General features: G+C 37.9%; 1 non-coding gene across 1 annotated transcript; it reads left to right on the forward strand.

The window, feature by feature from the left end:
* Positions 1-5,704: 5,704 nt before the first annotated feature.
* Positions 5,705-5,811, forward strand: LOC141510389 (U6 spliceosomal RNA). Its single transcript, XR_012474884.1, has one exon. It is a non-coding gene; the product is annotated as a U6 spliceosomal RNA (small nuclear RNA).
* Positions 5,812-20,134: the final 14,323 nt, after the last annotated feature.

The raw sequence follows: 20,134 nt of genomic DNA on the forward strand, positions 1-20,134 counted from the left end.
AAAGAAAAAAACAATTAAGGATAAATAAAATGCATCTAAAAATAAAAGAGGGGAATTGCCCATGTGGTCCCTATGACTAGAGAAGTACTGCAGAGGATTTGTGACTTAGGAAAGTAAGGGATCCAAATTGTGTAATTTGTTCCTTATATAGGGAATGAATTGGATGGTAGATGTTCAAAGGAATATTGTTTGTCTGGCAGTCCCTAAAAAATTGCTTTTTTGTAAGAACTTTATGGACTAGGGAGCAACATGCCTGTCAGAATTGGGTTATATGAGGTGAAGAGGGAAGCCAACTATTCCATCATGAGTGGCTCCTACCCTTGGAATGTGGGCATGACTGGTCTTTTTCATCCTGTCCTTTTCTACTCCCACCTGGCATGGCCCACTCTGTAGTAACTATCCTTTGTTGCAGAAAGGTCTTTTATGAACATTTGGAAAAGAATAATGGACAAAAGCATGACCACTGTGACAATCCAACCCTACCAGAGAGCCACACTTCTATTTTTAAGTTTTAAACTTGAGTCTAAGGAAGAGGTTCTTAACCTGGAGTCTATACACTGTTCTCAACATGTAGATATCTGTGTTTTGGTGTGATTGGTTTATTTTATAATACTTTAGATATTTTTAATTCACTGAAAACCTTTATTCTGAGAAGGGATCTAAAGGCTTCACCGGACTGCAAAAAGGACTCTACACACACACACACACACACACACACACACACACACACACACACACACACACACACACCCTTGGCCTAGAGGGGAAAAAGGCTTGATCTTTTCTTGCTTTCTTTGGAAAGTTTATAAAATATAATATTGAATTAAACAACCAAACAACTCTTTTGTAGATCCCAAGTCCCCAGCTTTGCAGAGAAGAAAACTTTTTGCCTTCTTCCTGCCTCTTTCTCTCCTTCTCTATAACATATACCATTTCTCCCTCTTTTGTAACTCCCCCTTCACAAAAGATGAAGCATAAAAATCAAAGTAGTCATGATTGATCAAATCTATATCAAAGTCAGCAGTGAGACTCATTACAATAGAAAGTATATATAAACCTTAAAAAACAGGAAAGCCTTGGGATCAACCTCTGCCCTCTTAGACAGAGAAAGGAAGAAGGGAAGACAGTCACTTCACTGGTTAGATAAATCTCTGGAAGGGGAAAGTTCAGCACAATCAGACCTGCCTCTTGTCCAAGAGCCCATCTTATTTGGGAGGTAAACTCCATGGAGTCCCTGTAAATACCCCTCTGCTTCATTCTGTCTTTTGTAGTTTCCCTACCTTGTCCAGACTCTCTTTGGCTAAGTTGACTCGCCAAACCAAAAATGAAACTGAACTGTATACTCTCAGGCCAAGACTTCCATATATTTGTTAACTTCTCCTTATGCAGCTTTTCTTCTCTCCTCCCTGAGCACAACGGGATTGAGGAAAATCTTTCCCAGGAGCAGTGACAGCTTGGTTATTTTTTTGGAAACCTTAATTTTCCTTGCAGAAACTCATATCCAAATGCCCCAATGAATTCATTTTCTGTATCTGCATTTGAGTTGCTATGAGTCCTTTAAAGAGTCTTATCTTTGGTAAGTTCTTTGTATTGTTCATATTTTCTATGGGGGCAAAATAAAGACTCTCATACTGGGAATGTTTCCTTGGTTATTTGCATGGCAAGTGGCACCCTTTTACCCATATTTACAGAAACCTAGACTTGGACTATATGAGTTATTCATAGAGATTTTTGGGAGGAAACTACAGATAGGACCATGAGTCAAAAGGAAGAAAATGACCTTTATTGGGGCTCAACCCCTAGATCAAGTCAGTGTGAAAATAGAAGTTTGTAATGGGTAATATGAAATAAGACTTCAAGAAATACATGGGATCCAAATTGTGGAGGGCTCTAAATACTTGACTGAGTAGTTTATATTTTATCCAAGAGATAATAAAGTACCAAAGAAAATTTTTGAAAGAGACTGACATAATTAGATCTGGGCTTTAGGAACGCCAATGCCAGCCATATTTGCTCGACTCCTCCTTGGTGGTGGTGGTAGTTGTGTCGTTTCAGTTGTGTCTGGTTCTTTGTGGCCCCATTTGAGGTTTTCTTGGCAAAGATACTAGAGTGATTTGCCAATTCCTTATCTAGCTCATTGGTTGACAGAATAAGTTTATTTCATGACTCTTGCATAAGGGGCAGAGTTCAGGAGGGGAGAGGATCTCTACTTGGTCCCCTCTGAGAAAGGCCACATGGTTCTAAGTACTATTCAGGGTGAGACCCCTGAGGGAGGGAAAGCCTGGAGAGAAGTTGTCATGTAGAGGAGTCAATGCCTTGACATGTCTTTTATATCCTGGGTATCATACCTCAAACTTTGGAGCAATTTCCTCTTAAGTAAGACTGGGGACTTTTTCAGTTGAGTTCACTTATCGCTCTCCAAGTGGGAAAGCCCATTCACATGATGTATTGCCTGTATATTTTCATCTGTACAACTTTGATTTTTGTTTGCTGTTGGTTGGAATAAATGGATTTATTCACTATTCATTATTTGTGATGGTCTTTGAGTAACTAATATTTGTTGGGAAGGGAGTCAAGTTTGGGATTTAGCCTGAGATTCCCCCTTCATGGAAAAAGGATAGACATCAGGAAAGCTGTCTGAATCTAAAAATAATTACCCCTGGATAAACTCTCTTTCTTTCTCTCTCTCTCTGTATAGGCAGTTAAGGTATCATTGGATTCAGGAATACCTAGGTTCAAATTCAGGCTCAGACTAGCTGTTTGACTTTGAGCTAGTCACTTTACCCCTAACCTCAGTTTCTTCATCTGTAAAATGAACTAGAGAAGGAAATGGCAAATCACTCCAGTATCTTTGAGAAGAAAATTCCAAATAGAATCACAAAGAATCAGACATGACAGAAGTGAATGAACAAAACACACACACACACATAAATAAGCATGTTGTGTGTGTGTGTGTGTGTGTGTGTGTGTGTGTATACAACAAAAGAAACTGAAGCAGAGCTCTGCATCAAATGTCAATTTATTAAAGGGTCCATGGTCCTCTCTAATGAAGTGAACCTCAGATCTTTTGGTGATCTGAGATGCCACCTTCAAGAAAGGTCAGATCAAATACAGAATAATTCCAAATGTTGCCATATGGAGTATAGACTATAATGGGCAAAAACAAATGTTAGCAAAGTTCCAAGTTGAGTAAAGCAGTAAAGGTCTTTGCTGACTAAGTGGTCGTAAGATGGATGTACTACTTAGGGGAGGCTGGAGGAGATGGTCTAGCGGTACGAAAATAAATTGGAGTTGAGTCACTTTTGCCCCATTGGGCTTTGTCAGCAAGACAAGGAAAAACAAGGTTGAAGGGCCTCTAGCTAGTTTCCTATGATTACACACAGTGATCTTACAATCTGCATGTCACAGCTCTGGGGCCTAATATACAGAGCTTAGAATCACTATCTCTGGAATTATATCAGATAGATTGATACTTATTGGAACAGAGTGGTGCCCAAATGAATTATTTCTCATAGAGACGGACCCTTGTGAACATAAACATAACCTTCATGGGTACACATCTATTTTATGCTGATACAGCAGAAGCATAGATGATGGAAAGACTGGACATGGGAAGAAATTATTGCAATATTTCAGGCAAAAGGTGACCAAGGTCTGAGTGGAAGAGGTGAGAAATGTGAGAGATGTTGAGGAAGTAGATTGATAGATAGTTAGATAGGATACATAGATAGATAGACAGACAGACAGATAGATGCTAGATAGTTTAGATAGATGATAGATAATGTCAGATTAGATAGATGCTAGGTAGATAATTTAGATAGATACTAGATAGATAGATGCTAGATAGTTTAGATAGATGATAGATAATGTCAGATTAGATAGATAGATGCTAGGTAGATAATTTACATAGATACTAGATAGATAGATGCTAGATAGTTTAGATAATGTTAGATTAGGTAGATGCTAGATAGATAATAGATAGATATATAGATAGACAGATGCTAGATAGTTTAGATAGATGATAATGTTAGATAGATGATAGATGCTAGATAGATAATTTGGATAGATGATAGATAGATAAATAGATAGATAGATAAATAAATAGATTGATAGACAGACAGAACTTATTAAGAGTGCAAGGTACTATGTAAAGTCCTGGGAATATCAATATAGCAAAAGGACAGTCCCTATGCTTAAGACATTTACATTTAAAGGGGTGAAGATAATGTATAAAAGTGAGCTGAATAGGAATGGGGGAAGGGGAAATGTAAGGGGAGGGGGAAGGCTGAGGAGGTAGAAAGACTGAAGAGCAGAGATGCAAAGATTTGTTGTTGTGGATTGAATATGGGTGCTGAGGGGGAAGAGAATGAAAAGGTGCTGTCTGGAAGCTGGAGTAACACCCAACACTGCCACTTGTACACATTTAGTTACTCATTAAAGACTTAGAGATTTGATTTGAAAATCAGCTCTTGATAGAGTATATCTTGTGGGCAGAAAATCTTTCTAAATCCTGTCTCTGGACCTCTGTGGTCCTATCTAGTGAAAGAAATCTCATTTGTAAAAAATCCTGAAAGTTTCAGCTATTTACCAAGTCCTTTGTTCTGGGATACTACTTATCTAGGCCTAGAAAAATCAGAAATGGAAAAGATCCAATCCTCCCACAGGAGAATGGAAGGCCTTCTTGATTACATTATCAGTGCCCCACCCAAGGCCTGGGCACCAAGTCCTAAGGGGATTTTGTCTTTAGAAATTTTTCTTTTAGTACTAGAAACAAACAAAAAAATTTAAGTGCATGTAATGTGAAAACAAAATAAAAAATATTTTAAAAAACATATGTTTATTCAATGAAATGCTTGTATGTATGTATGTAATTGGTTCATGAAGGCTTGAAATTCTAAAAAAAGACATTAGGAATTTTTCAGAAAACAGGGGGCTAGTGACCAAGTGAATTGCCTTGGCAGGTCAATGTCAAAAACTGAATGTTGAATATAGGAAAACTGCTTGTTGGAGTTGGCTTTGTAAATATAATTACATATATGATTGATAAATTTTATATACATATAGAATTTTATAAAAATATAGAATTTTTTTTCAATAATAAGCACACATATATACTTTTATCAGTGTGAGGATCTTCTGGTGTGGAAAATTCCTCCACACACCCACATTTGCTGTTTGTCAGTAGCTTAGAGCTTCATGTTCATAGTCACATAGGTAGTTTGTGCATGAATAGATAGGATAGATAGGAAGGAAGAAAGGAAGAAAGAAGGAAGATAAAGAAGAGAAGGAAGGAGGGAGGAAAGGAAGGGAGAAAAGGAGGGAAAGAGGAAGGAGGAAGAAAGGAAGGGAGGGAGGAAGGAAGGGAGGGAGGAAGGAAGGAAGGAAGGAAGGAAGGAAGGAAGGAAGGAAAGAAGGAAGGAAAGAAGGAAGGAAGGGAAGGAGGAAGGGAAGGAGGAAGGTAGGAAGAAGGAAGAAAGGGAAAGAGGAGGGAAGGAGGAAGAAAGAAAAAGAAAAAATAAAGGAAGGAAGGAAGGAAAGAAGGAATAAAGGAGAGAAAGAAGAAAAGAAGGAAGGAAAAAAGAAAGAAGGAAGGGAGATAGATAGATGGATAGATGAATAATGGATTGGATGTAAGGACAGATAGATGATGGATGGATAGATGGATAAAGATGTAGTATGGAACCTTTTAAAGAAACAAAGCCTTGTGCTCGCTTTGGCAGCACACATACTAAAATTGGAACGATACAGAGAAGATTAGCGTGGCCCCTGCGCGAGGATGACACACAAATTCATGAAGTGTTCCATATTAAAAAAAAAAAAGAAACAAAGCCTTGCATGTTGGTCTTTCTGGATCTTGCTGCTGTCAATCCCCTGAAGAAGCTATAAGAGCTGAGGCAGGTTTATCTGCCTTCTGATTAATGACTCTATAAATAAACCTCTCCAAAATTCCTCTTTGGGGTCTGGTTTCTAACTGGGCCCCCATGCAGGCATGACTGTGAACCTAGAGAACTAATAACCATGTATGTTAACTCAATTCTGTCATTTTTTTTTAGGACCAAACTCTGGAAGCTAACTCTTGTTAGCTTAATTCTGTTTGTTTTTATTAAGGCCAGACTCTGGAGGTAGATAGTCAATAGATAAGGCAGTTGTTAAGTCCTGCCTATGTTCCAGGGTCTGAGCCTGGGATACTAATAAATGTCAGCTAGACAGACCCTGTCTTCAAGGAGCTTACATTTGAATGAGAAAAGACAAATTTTAAGGAACCTGAAGAGACAGGGTATATAATATGAAGAGAGCCAGGAAGGGACTTACCAGCTCTGTTGGGACAAGATGTGAAAGTTCCCTACTAAAATCTAGAAGGAGCATAAGGTTGATAGTGGGAGGGTAAGGGTGGAGATGGCTGGTTAGAAGATCCCAACTCCTTTTAATTTCAGGACTGCATTATTATACTGAAAGTTGGTCTTAGAGTTGGGAATGTCTGTATTCAACTATCACTTCCTATACTTATTCTAGAGTTGGGACCAAGAGAATCACTTAAACTCTTTCAGCCTCAGTTTTCTCATCTGTGAAATGGAACTAATAAACCTATCAGTGGTGAGAATCAAAAAAGATAATATATACAAATCATTTTTGCAAACTTTAAAGGTAAGCACTAGAAATATTAGCTATTAGCTAAGCCATGCTCCTTCTCTTGGGGGATCATTATGAGTTTTCTATTGGGCTGAAACAATAATAATGATAGTAACAAATCATCTCCTGGGTAAAATATTTTTCTTATAATCACTCTCTGTGGTATTATTAGCTTTCTCTTATTGAGGAGAGACTTTGAGGTTCAGAGATGATTGAGTGACTTGCCCAGGGTCACATTGGCATGTAAGAGACAGGACTAGAACGGGGTTTTCTGGACTCCAAAGATGGCCCTGGATCTACTGGCACCCACATGTTGAGTTCCAGGCTGCTCTTTGCTTCTCTATAACATGTGTTCACTGTCACTAAACTCATATCATGGACAGGAGATTGGCAGCAGGCAGCAAACAGCATATAAACCCAAGAAAACCTTAAACCAGGGATATCAGCCTCTATGACTTCAAGGTTTAATCTTCTGTTGATGTTCAGTCATTCCCAATTCTTTATGCTCCCCTAGCTGGGATTTTTCTTGGCAGCGATACTGGAATGGCTTGTTATTTCCTTCTCCAGATCATTTTACAGATGAGGAAACTGAGGCAAACAGGGTGAAAGTGACTCAACCAGGGTCACACAACTAGTAAGTACCTGAGCCTGGATTTGAACTCAACAAAAGGAGCCTTCTTGACTCCAGGACTGGAACTCTATGCACTATGGTTCCACCTAGTGGCTATTTTAATTAAATAGAAGTTAGATTTACAAACAATTTAAATATTAGCTAAAGTACAAGGGTTTGGGAGGCAGGAGACTTTGTTTCACCTTCATTCAGACTTGTTCTAGGCAGGATTGTCCGTCTTGCTCAGAGATGTCTCTACTTACCAAGGGCTTTCCTTAGAACATCTTTGTGAAGGAAGTCATTGGGTTACAGTGGAAAGATATTTACGGCTTTGGAGTACACTTTAAAATGAATGCTGCCAGGATCCCTGTCTTTCCACTTTTTTCATCAATCCCCTTGACCTTTTGTTCCTCCAAATGAATTGCTATTATTTTTTTCTAGCTTTATAGGTAATAGTATTATTTAGATAATTTATTGTTTATTTGTTAAATTTAGGCAATATTGTCATTTACTTCATGTTTACCCACAAGCCATAAACATTTCTCCAGTTATTTAAATCTTTATTTGTGTAAAGAGTGATTGGTAATTCTGTTTATAGAGCTAATTTGTGTCTCAACAAATAGATTCTCAAATATTTTTAACTGTCTATAGTTATTTTAAATGGAATGCGTCTTTAGAGCCCTTCTGGAATATCTTTTTCTATCCCTTCTGCCAATTTTTAAAAAACTTTAAGATACAGGGCGGCTTGGAGGAAGTGAGTTCAAATCCAGCCTCAGGCACTTAAAATTACCTAGCTATGTGACCTTGGGCAAGTCATTTAAGTCCATTGCCTTGCAAAAAACAACAAAAAAAGACTAAGATACAGCTCCTCTGGACTTTAGGTCTTGAATTCATCAAGGGCAACTAGGCTCACTTTTACTTTTTCCCTATTTAGCTTGGACATCAACTTCTTGTTAGTCATTTTTGTTTTATCACTCCCAATACAAAGTGCATACTGCTTAGCAAAGAGCAACAACTGTTTTTATATTTAATTTTTATTATATTTTTTCAATTACATGTAAATCATAATTTTAAATTCTTTTTTTTTTTGCAAGGTAATGGGGTTGAGTAACTTGCTCAAGGTCATCCAGCTAAGTAAGTCTTTTTTTTTTTAAATTGAGTTCCATATTCTTTCCTTTTCTCCCTTCTTGAGAAGGCAAGCAATTTAATATAGATTATATATGTGCCATCATGCAAAACATGGCTAATTTCCATATTAACCATATGAGCAACAATTTTCTTTTTGGTGTTGGCTATCACTGTCCCATTCACCCCAAGCAAAATTCCTCTATTTTGATTGTAGAAAACAAAAACAGCAATAACAGCCAAGTCAACAACCCTTTCTATTATTTTCCCTCAGCAGCCTCAACCTATTCTGAGAATTAGTTTGTGGGTCTTCTTTTAATAGGACTGGACCATATTTTTATATTCATTTTCTGTTACTTGGTCTTGTTTTCAACTTCTTTGTAATTTTTTTCAGTCTAAGTTGTTTTGAGACTTCCATGGGTCTCTTCTTTACACAAATCATCATTTTCCTCCTTAATAGAATTGTTTCTCTTGATGGCTTCTGAATTTCATTATTGAGACGCTCCTAACCATCCTGGGCTGAATTTCCTAACAGCATTTTATTCCACTGGATCCTATCTGTTTTTCTTGAGAAATCTTTTGACAGCTGCATTCTCTAAATCTGGGGCATCCACCAGATTACACTTAATTTTCCTTTTCTTTATCACATCTTCTAGGAGGGAGTAGTCCTCACAAAGTTCCCATTATTTATATCCCAGAAACCAATTCTTTCTTATTAGTGAGAGTTAGATGTAAAACATTTCCCCTGTTGGTTCCTCTACCTTTTGAAAGATGAAATTGAGAGAAAAGATTTATTTCTCTCATATTAATAACCAATTATTAATTGAGATTAAGGTTTTCCCTTTCTATTTCCTCAATCAGAAAAAAACAAACAACAATAAACCTGTTGGTTTATTCAACCAGTCTCTGAAAGTATATTGCTAATAGATGAGATTGATCATGTTTTCAGGGTAGTGCCTTTAGAACTTGGGGGGGACTCTACCCAACTAGGAAACCTTACAAACAGAATCTAGTCTAAGTGAGATCTTGTCTTTGGGAAATAAGCCCTTATCTCTTCTTCCATTAAGATTAAGGGTGACCCCTCTCCCATTAGAAAGGGAAAAATCAACCATTGACTTCTGGGTAAAGATAGATTAGTTTGCTTATATTGCTATCTCATGATCAAGTCATATTTTCTGCAGAAGGCCTGAAGATTTTTTGCTCATCTTCTCATTAAGATGTCCACTACTTCATTGAATTAACCAATCAGTGTTAATTTCCCCCTGCAGGTACATCCGCTATCCAAAGACTTTTTAAGCATTCAGAGGCCCCCAAGTGTCCTTTTATTAATTATTCCACTAACCATAATTAATAAAATAGTTATTGATTATCAAAAAATTATGTCTCTTGAATTTGTCATTCAGCACAAGATTATCACAAAGGCAAGTCAAGAAGTTGTTAGTTCCTTCACTTTTGGCAAAGAGAGCTCAGTAGGCTTCCTGAAGCTCCCATTGTAAGGATGACTATAATATCAGCAGATTTGTGATCTGTTTTCCAGGCTCATCATCACTTTCCTCTTTGTTTTTTCCCCCAGGTAGTCAGGGACAAGGTCACTTCAGCTGGTTTCTCCTTGACCTTCATCCAAATACTCTATAATTCCTGAATTTCCTCATATCAGTTTACCATTTTAATAGACAATGCTATTCTCCCATCCCTCCCTTTTATCTAACTTGGGGTCTATAACCAGGTGGTCTTCTCCTCTGTCATCATCAACAACAGCAGCAATGATACACGTTTTCTATTGCCTCCTAATGTGCTGGGATTTTATAAACTGGGCTAGGGGGAAATCAACTGATTTCTTGCTCCTAATCACTCCCTTCACACCAATCGGTCAGACAACTAACGTTTATTAAGTGCCTACCATATGTTAGGCATTAGACTCAACACTGGGGACACAGAGAAAGGTAGGAGACACTCCCTGCCTTCAAGGAGATCACAGTCTAAAGGGATAGACTACATGCAAACCATTATCTACAAAATATAGATAGTACAAATTAGGGGAAGTGTCAAAGGGAAGGCACTAGGATTACAGAGAATTGGGAAATGAGTTGCAGAAGAAGGTGAGATTTTAGCTAAGACTTAAAGGAAGCTGGAAAAGTTAGGAGAGAGCTATGAGGAGAGAGTAGTGAAGATTCTTGGAGTCAGAAGATGGAATGTCTTGTGCCTCAGAGGGTATCTTCATCATCATCATCATCATTTGTTGTTATTCACAAAGTATTAGAAAAGAAACCAGTGTCAATGGATTTTTGAATACATGGAGGGCAGTAAGGTTTAAGAACACTGGAGGCCAGGTTATAAAGGGCTTTAAAAGCCAAGCAGATGATTTTATAACTGATCCTGGAAGCAATAGGGAGTTCTTGGAATTTATTGAATGTGGGTGTGTGATATTTATTTTAGGAAGGCATGTATTTTAGGAAGATTCACAGTTGAGTGGAGGTTGAATTGGAATAAGAAAATGCTTGAGGCAGGGAGACCAATGTAAGTGATTGGGAAGGTGGAGGCATCTTTGACAGTAATAAGAAAGTTAGGAAGTTAGGAAGAAGGGAAGGTGTGTGAAGGTAATGAGTTCAGTTCAGGATGTGCTGAATTCAAGATGTCTATTGGACAGTTTGAGATGACTAAAGGCTGTTGGAGATGTGAGACTGGAGGTCAGCAGAAGTGAAGGCTGAATTAATGGATCTGAGAATTATCCACATAGAGATGATAATTAAAATCATGGGAGCTGATGATATCACCAAGTGAAATATTACAGAGGAAGAGAAGGCCTAAGACAAAGCCTTGGGGAATACCCACCGCTATTAGTGGGTATCATTTGAAAAGCCACCAAAGGAAAGAGAGAAAGAGTGATCAGATAGGTGGAAGGAAAATCAGGAAAGAGTAGTGTCCCAAACACCTAGAGAGAATAGAGTATTAAAGAAAAGAGAATGATCAACAGTGTCAAGAGCCACAGAGAAGTCAAGGAGAATGAGGATTGAGAAAAGGTCATTGAATTTGGCAATTAAGAGATCATTAGAAATTGATAATTTCAGTTGAATGATGAGGTCTGAAAGACTACAAAGAGTAAGAATAGAACGAGAGAAAAGGAAGTTGCAGGTGCCATATTGGAGAAGACCTCAAGGAGTTTAGGCACCAACATGGGTGGAGGTGAGATGGGTGGAGTCATGTACAAGTTTCTAGGGAATAGAGAAGCATCTGGAAGATAAGGAGTGTTGAATACTATATGCATTCATAATCCATGGACCAAATACAATGTGGTATTGGGTAGTGGGCTGACCACACTTAAATTTCCTAGTTATGTGACTATAGGAAAATAGCTAAGCCTTGCTCATCTATAAAATGAGTGGGGCTATAGGGAGATTGATTGGTTTCCCATTTCCATCTTGGAGAAGCCCTAGCCTCCTTCCAAACTCAGTTCAGGTACCACCTTCTTCTAGAGGTCTTTCCTGATCCCCCTTGAAATAACTTTGTATATACTTTGTCTTAACTCATTCATGTACACGTCTTGAGAAAAGGAGAAACAAGGGACAATATGAATCAGTCTGTTTAATTGAATTGAATGTCTTTCATTATAGTCTTGAAACAGATGCTGGGCAGCAGTTACTTTTTAAGGATGCAGGTCATCAGGAAGAACTATGGACCAGGTTTAAGTGACCCTGTCAGATTTGAGACCCAGTAAAGTCACAGAAAAGGGTCAGTTATCCTTTGTCACTCTCAAAGTAAAGAGCACAAATGATAAGGAGCATAAAGGATAGTGGAAAGGCCCTTTTTCCAGTACCTATCGTTACAATGCAGGAGATGACCATAAGGGATTTATATTAACGATATCAATATAAGACTTCTTTGATCTTGAGAAATTTTCCAGGAAGCAAATCATTTTGTCAACCTCCAGGCAAACAGCCATGCTCCTGCATCTGTGACTACTTGATGTTCCACTGTGCATTTCAAGTATAATTTGGCACAATTTCCCAAGGTCAGGAAGCCTGGAGTCTTTTTTTTTTTGATGGGGGTTGGGGAGGGAAGGGTAGGGGGTGGAGATTAATTTTATAAATCATTGGGCAGATCACCAGAGAACAATTTCTCGACCTGGAAGCTGGCTGGTCAATAGTGTTACTAATCCAGGGGACAGTGGCCAGCTTTGAGGAGGGGGTAGTTCTACCCCAAATACAAATTAGCCATAAACAGGAAATGTTGGGGTTTTTTCAACTCTTCAGAACTATGTCCTTGAGTCTTTGGCAAACAAAAAAGGAAAGGGAATTTGGTGGACAAATGAGGGGTCGTGGCATGACATCAAAGCTATTCCAATTCATCCTGCATGATCCTGCCAAGATCAATCTTCCTAAATACCACTTTCATCCTATCTCCCCAACTTGCCAGGAACCTTCAATGGTTCCCAATTGACTAGAAGCTAATATCCAAATTCCTTAGCTTAGACAAGCCCTCTGTAGTATAATATGATTCTCCAGCCTTAATTTCCAATATTCCTCTATGTGAACTCTCTGCTCCAGCCATTCAGTCCCTTGAATATGATTTTATTGGCTTCTTTGTCTTCTTCTTCTACCCATGCTTCAAGATCTGTCTCAAGTCCCTCCAACTCCCTATTACTTCCCTGAGTCATTATCTCCTTTGAATTCATCTACCATCTTTCTCATTAATATAATCAACAAATCCAACAAAACTCAACATTATCTATGACACTTTTTCCCCCTTGGGCTAGATCTGTGATTTCATTGGTAGAGAATTTCTGTTGGGGAAACTCCCTCTATGAGTGCAAGCTAGTCCCTTCTCTGTAACTTAGCAGTCCTCCTGATTCTGAGGCCACCTCTCTCGGAATAAAGAGGATACTTTTAACAAGTGTTCCTCAATTCTATTGGTATCATTCTTGGAAGTCAGAGACCATGCCTTATGCTTCCTGGTATCCCTAATGATGACCATCATTCACTATTCAAATATATGAATGCATCTCATCAAGGTGGGTATTCCTTATGATACAGATCACAATCTATTCACCACTCATCTTATCCAACTTTTATCCAGACCTTGTATCATCACAGGGGCCCCACAAATAGAGCAGTAGTCAAAAGTTCTGAATTCAAATCTATCTTCAGATACTCACCAGCCGTTTGACTTTGGGAAAGTCATTTAATCTCTTCCTGACTCATAAGAATAAAAATAGCTGATATTTATACAATGAAGGCATTGTACCAAACACATTACAAATACTATCTCATTTGAGTTTCACAACCTCTTCTACCTTTGTCATTGGGTGTCATTATTAGCTCCATTTAACAGATGAGGAAACTGAGCAAGAGACTAAGTGACTGGCCTGGGGTTAAATAGCTAGTATGTGTCTCAGCCTGGATTTAAACTTGGATGATCCTGAATCCAGATCCGGCACTCTATTCGCTGTGCCACCTAGATGCCTCAGTTTCCTCATCTGTAAAATGAGAATAATAATAGCACCTTCTTTCCAGAGTTCTTGTGAAGATAATATAATATTTGCAAAGTTTTAATCTATTCTTTTTCTTTCAGAGGCAAATGGGGTTAAGTGGCTTGCCCAAGGCCAAACAGCTAGGTAATTATTAAGTGTCTGAGACCGGATTTGAACCCAGGTACTCCTGACTCCAGGGCCAGTGCTTTATCCACTGCTCCACCTAGCCGCCCCACAAAATTTAAATCTATATAAATATAATTATATCTGAAGTCATGTGTGTGTGTATATTATCATTTTGACTATTTTTATTTAGCTATGTGTTATATTATTGGTTCCTGGGAACATCAAAGTAGTTGATCTGCCATATTTCTTCCTACCTAATATAGCAGCTCTTGATGGCAGCTATCTTGGTGGATGTGGCCTTTCTCCTTCCCCTTTCCTTTTAGTTTAAAACCTTCTGATTAGACTTGCCAGATTTTAGGCAAATAATATTTTTGCCAGCCCTGGTTTGATCTTGTTAGCAAGTAATTAGTCATCCCGGACTATTTGTTGATTGAAATAGCTGTTGACTCAAGTCTGACTGGTCCCTAAAAGATACAAAAGCCTGACCTGTTTACCCGGTAAGGGCCTTGAGCGTCCTGACCAGGATACATCCGAGTCACCACAGCCACCCATAGGACCCTGTTCATTCAGTACTGTAAGAAGGGTCAGATGGACAATGCCGATGAATTGGTTGAAATCATTTGATTTTTGCTTTCTGGAATCTTCTATCTACATCAGGTAATTTCTCTGACAGTCTTTAGTGACTTGTTCTCAGTGACTTTTGAGCTCCACAATAGAATAAGAATTATTAAAATATGTGTGTATGTGTATGTGTGTGTACATACTCCCCAAGTACAGACAAGTATTATCCAAAGTAGAGCTGCAACTAGGGCAGGGACACTAGGGCGTTGTGCCAGTATACCAAAGCGGAAAGAGGGCCAACAACACTCATCCGCTTTCTTCTAACTGGAGAAAAAAATCCCCCAAACTATGTTTGGCATCTAGTTTATAAGAATGGTTGCAATTGGTGCTGCCTTCCTCTTCCCCCACCCTCTACATTCCTGGGTGAACTTCTCCTTGGTCCTTTCATCTATGATCCTAAATCTATGAGCAGCATCATAGAATAGGCAAAACACTACACTTGTAGTCAAAGAGACTTAGGATCAAATCCATCACATGTTTACTAGCTCTGTGACCCTGCGCAACTCTCTATGAGGCTCAGTTTCCTCATCTGTAAAAGGAGGATAACCATAGACATGCACCTACAAAGTTTTAGGGAGGCTCAATCCAGGTAACAGATGCAAAGCACTTTATAGACCTTCAAATATTAGTTAGTTGATATTTTTGTTGCTGTTATGATAGTTATTGGAAATCCCATAGTGTTATGAGGAAGCTAGGTAGTTCGGTAGGGAGGAGTAAGTGGTCTTAGAGTCAGGGAGACCACTGTGAGTCCCTGGGCAAGTGATTTAAACACTCTGAACCTCAGATGGCTCACCTCTGTAATGGAGACATCTACCTATCTGGCAGAATTGTAAGGATCAAATGAGCTAGCAAGTCTAATGGTTTGCAATGATATATAAATATCATATAAACAAGAGGGGCAGCTAGGTGGCACAGTAGATACAGCACTGGCCCTGGAGTCAGGAGGACCTGAGTTCAAATCCAGCCTCAAACACTTAATAATTGCCTAGCTTGGGCAAGTCACTTAACTCCATTGCCTTAAATAAATAAAATAATAAAAAACATAAAATAAAAATAAGCAAGAGAAATATAATTACTAGGGATGATGATGATGAGGATGATGATGAAGTGAACTCTCCACAGGTCAATGTAAATCAGAGGATTATATGTTGAATAGTCAAAAGATATGAACAAACAATTTTCCTAATCATTTTTTTGCAAGGTTTTGAGTTTTACGATTTTTTTCTCCCTCCCTTCCTTCCTTCCTTCCACCCTCTGACAAAAAGTAATCTGATATATAAGCTCTATATTTATCACCTTGCTAAACATAGATCAATATTGACTGTGTTATGATAGAAGAATCAGATCCAAATGGAAAAAAAAATTAGAGAGGGAAAAATTACATAATACATAAGAAACTCTTAAAAATTGAAGATAATAAGCTTTTTTTAGTTTTTTTTTGCAAGGCAAATGAGGTTAAGTGGCTTGCCCAAGGCCACACAAGCTAGGTAATTATTAAGTGTCTGAGACCGAATTTGAACCTAAGTACTCCTAACTCCGAGGCCTGTGCTTTATCCACTGCACCACCTAGCCACCCCCAAATCATTTTATTTTTTTGGCAATTTTCAAATGAAGAAATCAAAGTTATCTATAAGCATATTAAGAAGAGCTCTAAATCACTTTTGATTAGAGAAATGCACATTGAAACAACTGAGATACCACAGCACACCTATAAGATTGGTAAATATGACAAAAAGCGAAAATAATCAATGTTGGAGAAGAAGTGTGAAAATTGAATCACTAATGCACTGTTGGTAGAGTTGTGAACTGATCCAGCCTTCAGGAGAGTAATTTAGAATTATGCCCCAAAGGCAAACAAACTGCATCCTGATCCTACATAGTAGGTCTGGGTACCAAAGAGATCATAAAAAAGTAAAAAGGAACCACATGTACAAAAATATTTAGAGCAGCTCTTCTTGTGGTGGCAAAATACTGGAAATTGAGGGGATGTCCATCAATTAGGGAATGACTGAACAAGCTCTGGTATATTAATGTAATAGAATATCAGTATACACTAAGAAATATTGAATGGGGCGGCGAGGTGGTGTAGTGGATAAAGCACCAGCCTTGTAGTCAGGAGTACCTGGGTTCAAATCCGGTCTCAGACACTTAATAATTATCTAGCTGTGTGGCCTTGGGCAAGCCACTTAACCCCATTTGCCTTGTAAAAAAAATATTGAACAGACAGATTTCAGAAAAACCTGGAAAGACTTTGTACAAACTAATGTGAAGTAGAATGAACAGAACCAGGAAAACAATGTACACAATTTCATTAGGAGTGATGATCCAATATAAATGACTCAGCCCTTCTCTGCAATGCAATGATCCAAGACAAATACAAAGGACTCATGAAGGAAAATGTTATCCTTATCCAGATAAATAGCTAATGGATACAATGCAGATCAAAATATACTTTTTCAATTATTTTATCCTTGCATTAATTTTTTCCTTTTGATTCATTTCTTCTGCAACTGAAACTAATATGAAAATATGTTTTATATGACAGCACATATATAAAAATATTTCAAGCTGACTACTATTTTCAGAAGAGGGAGAAGAATTTGGAGTTCAAAATCTTAAAAATTCATGCTAAAAATGGTCTTGATATGTAATTGGGGAAAAATACTAATAAAAAAAGTCTAGAGGCACAGAAGGCACTTTTGCCTCAATTTAAGGAACTTTTCACAGAAGTAATTTATGTTGGTGTTGTTTCTTTTTTGTTTGTTTGTTTTTGTTTTTGCTTTTTGCAAGGCAATGGGGTTAAGTGACTTGCCCAAAGTCACACAGTTAGGTAATTGTTCTCACCATCTAACTGCCCCCGTTGGGTTGTTTCATCATTTCATTGTGATCCCATTTGCAGTTTTCTAGGCAAAGATACTAGAGTAGTTTGGCACTTCCTTCCTTAGTTTATTTTACAGATGAGAAAATTGAAGCAAACAGGGTTAAGGGACTTGCCCAGGGTCACACAGCTAGTGAATGTTAGAAGTCAGATTTGAACTCAGAAAGAGGAATTTTCCTGTTTCCTGGTCTAGTTCTCTATCTACTATGGTGCCAGCTAGCATCCATGCATAGATATGAGAAGGGAAACAAGCCTGAAGAGAAAGAAGGCCTCCATGGTTTATTTACTGTAAAAAAAAAAAAAACCCCAATATTTTATAAGAAACAGGCTTCCAATTATAAGGCACATCAACCCCATAGATAGGTGGGCATTAGATTTTGTAGACTAAGTTCCCATTTAAACAGCAGAGGACTAAAGTGGACTTCTGAATAGCTTTGTATGTCTTATTACATAGAAAAGGAAATTGAATTAGCTCTAAAGGAATTACCAAAGGAAAACAACTCCTGGTCTTAATCAACTCACAGCAGATTTCTATTGAATTTTAAAAGAAGAATTAATCCTAATGCTACACAATTTAATCTGAAAAAATTGAGAAAGAAAACACTCAACTAAATTCCTTTTTTTTTTCTTTTGAGGCAAATATAGTCCTATTACCTAAACCAGGTAAAATCAGAAGAAGAGAACTTTGGATCAAAATGATTACTCAATATCAATTTAAAAATTTAAAAGAAATTTTAAAAACATTAATTGTAACTTATAGGCAACTCATTTAATATTTCTGTATTTTCTTACTGAATAATCAGAATAATAACAATAATGATTGTGACAGCAATAATAATAACTGACATTTATATTGCAATTTAAGGTTTCTCAATTGCTTTCTAAACTCAAATGATTTTTTTGAATAATAAATTCATGCATAGTATTTTCTAATCTGAAGGTGATCTTTAAAAAGCTAAGCCTTCAGCTCAGAAGCAATCAAGGGACATTTGAGGCAGGGACTAACTTTGTGGAATGGGACCCCCTTTGCCTCTGCCAAAGGATAGCAGGTAGGGAGAGAGTTTCCCTTTTCCATTGTCAAGCCATTCTAGGAAGCAATTTGGAACTATGTTCCCCAAAACACTGAATTTTATATACCCTTTTGACCTAGTGAGTTTACTCCTAGGCAGATATACCAGGAAGGTGGAAGAAAGAATCAAAGGATCCATTTATGCAAAAATATTTATGACAGCTCTTTTTGTAGTGGCAAAGTGGGAAAGCAAGATTGGACTTCCTTCTCATTAAATACTAATTCCCCTTTTCCTGTGAACACAAACTCTGCAGATGGCAAAGAAACACCATTTATCCAAACAAGAGGCAAGCATCTGACATTGGATTTGAACTTCCTCACTCTAGGTACAGTCTCCTAATCACTGTCTTAAGAAAAGAGCCAGAATGAGGTGCAGCAGCCTTGATCCTTGGGCACAGACTTCCTCTTTATCTTTTCTCCATCATAAACAACATCTGCATCAACAAGTAGGGACAATTTAAGGACCGGGGAGCAACAGAGGTGTTTGGTAATTATGGGGTCAATAGACATTTTCTAGTATATGACTTAGCTCCTATACATGTAAATTTGGGGAGTATTTTATACAAGGACTTTTCTTAAACCTGGTTGAAGTCTTTGATTGAGGGGTCCCAGTCCTGTACTGGGAATAGTTTTTGAACAAAAAGATTAAGACTGAGAGTATTAACTCTCTGGGCAGATCTTGTTTTGAGTACAACTGAGCACAGCTACTCTATACTAAGAGGGGCTGAGAATCTCCCTAGCCAGAGATGGATGTATCAGGGCAAAGACTAGGGGAACAGAATCAGGGATGGGTCTGCTAAGCCTAGGGTAAAGGTTTCTGCTATTTTTTTTTTTAGGTTTTTGCAAGGCAGTGGGGTTAAGTGGCTTGCCCAAGGCCACACAAGCTAGGTAATTATTAAGTGTCTGAGACTGAATTTGAACCCAGGTCCTCCTGACTCCAGGGCTGGTGCTCTATCCACTGCACCACCTAGCCGCCCCTCTGCTATTTCTTGAAATGAATGAAAACCCATAGTGACAGAGTTTCTAGATAAGTTATGGTATATGAATATTATGGGGTACTAATATTCTATAAGAAATCATGAGCGATTGAACTTTAGAGAAGCATGGAAAGACTTGAACAAACAGGTGCTGAATGAAGGGAGCAGAACCAAGAGAACGTTGCACATATTAACAACACTGTGAGATGATCGACTATGATAGATGCAGATCCTCTCAGCATTTCAGGGATCAAGGACAATCCTGAGATTTATGCTATGGACAAAGCCATCCACACCCAGAGAAAAAACTATGCAGTTAGAATGCAGAGCAAAGCATACTATGTTCATTTTTCCTTTCTCTCTCATGTTTTTTTCATTCCCCCTTAGTTCTGTTTTCTCTTTCACAACACGACCAATATGTAAATATGCTAAACAGGAATGTACATATACAACCTATATCAGATAGTTTGCCATTATGGGAAAGGGGAAGAGAAGGGAGGGTGGTAGAAAAATGAAGAATTCATAAATCTGCAAATGGATCAATGTTGAAAAACCACCATTGCATGTAATTGGAAAATTAAAATAAACGTTCAATTAAAAATAACATTATTTTATTTTTTCAGTGAACAAA

The sequence above is a fragment of the Macrotis lagotis genome, chromosome 1 (genome assembly GCF_037893015.1).
Source record: "Macrotis lagotis isolate mMagLag1 chromosome 1, bilby.v1.9.chrom.fasta, whole genome shotgun sequence".
NCBI lineage: Eukaryota > Metazoa > Chordata > Mammalia > Peramelemorphia > Peramelidae > Macrotis > Macrotis lagotis.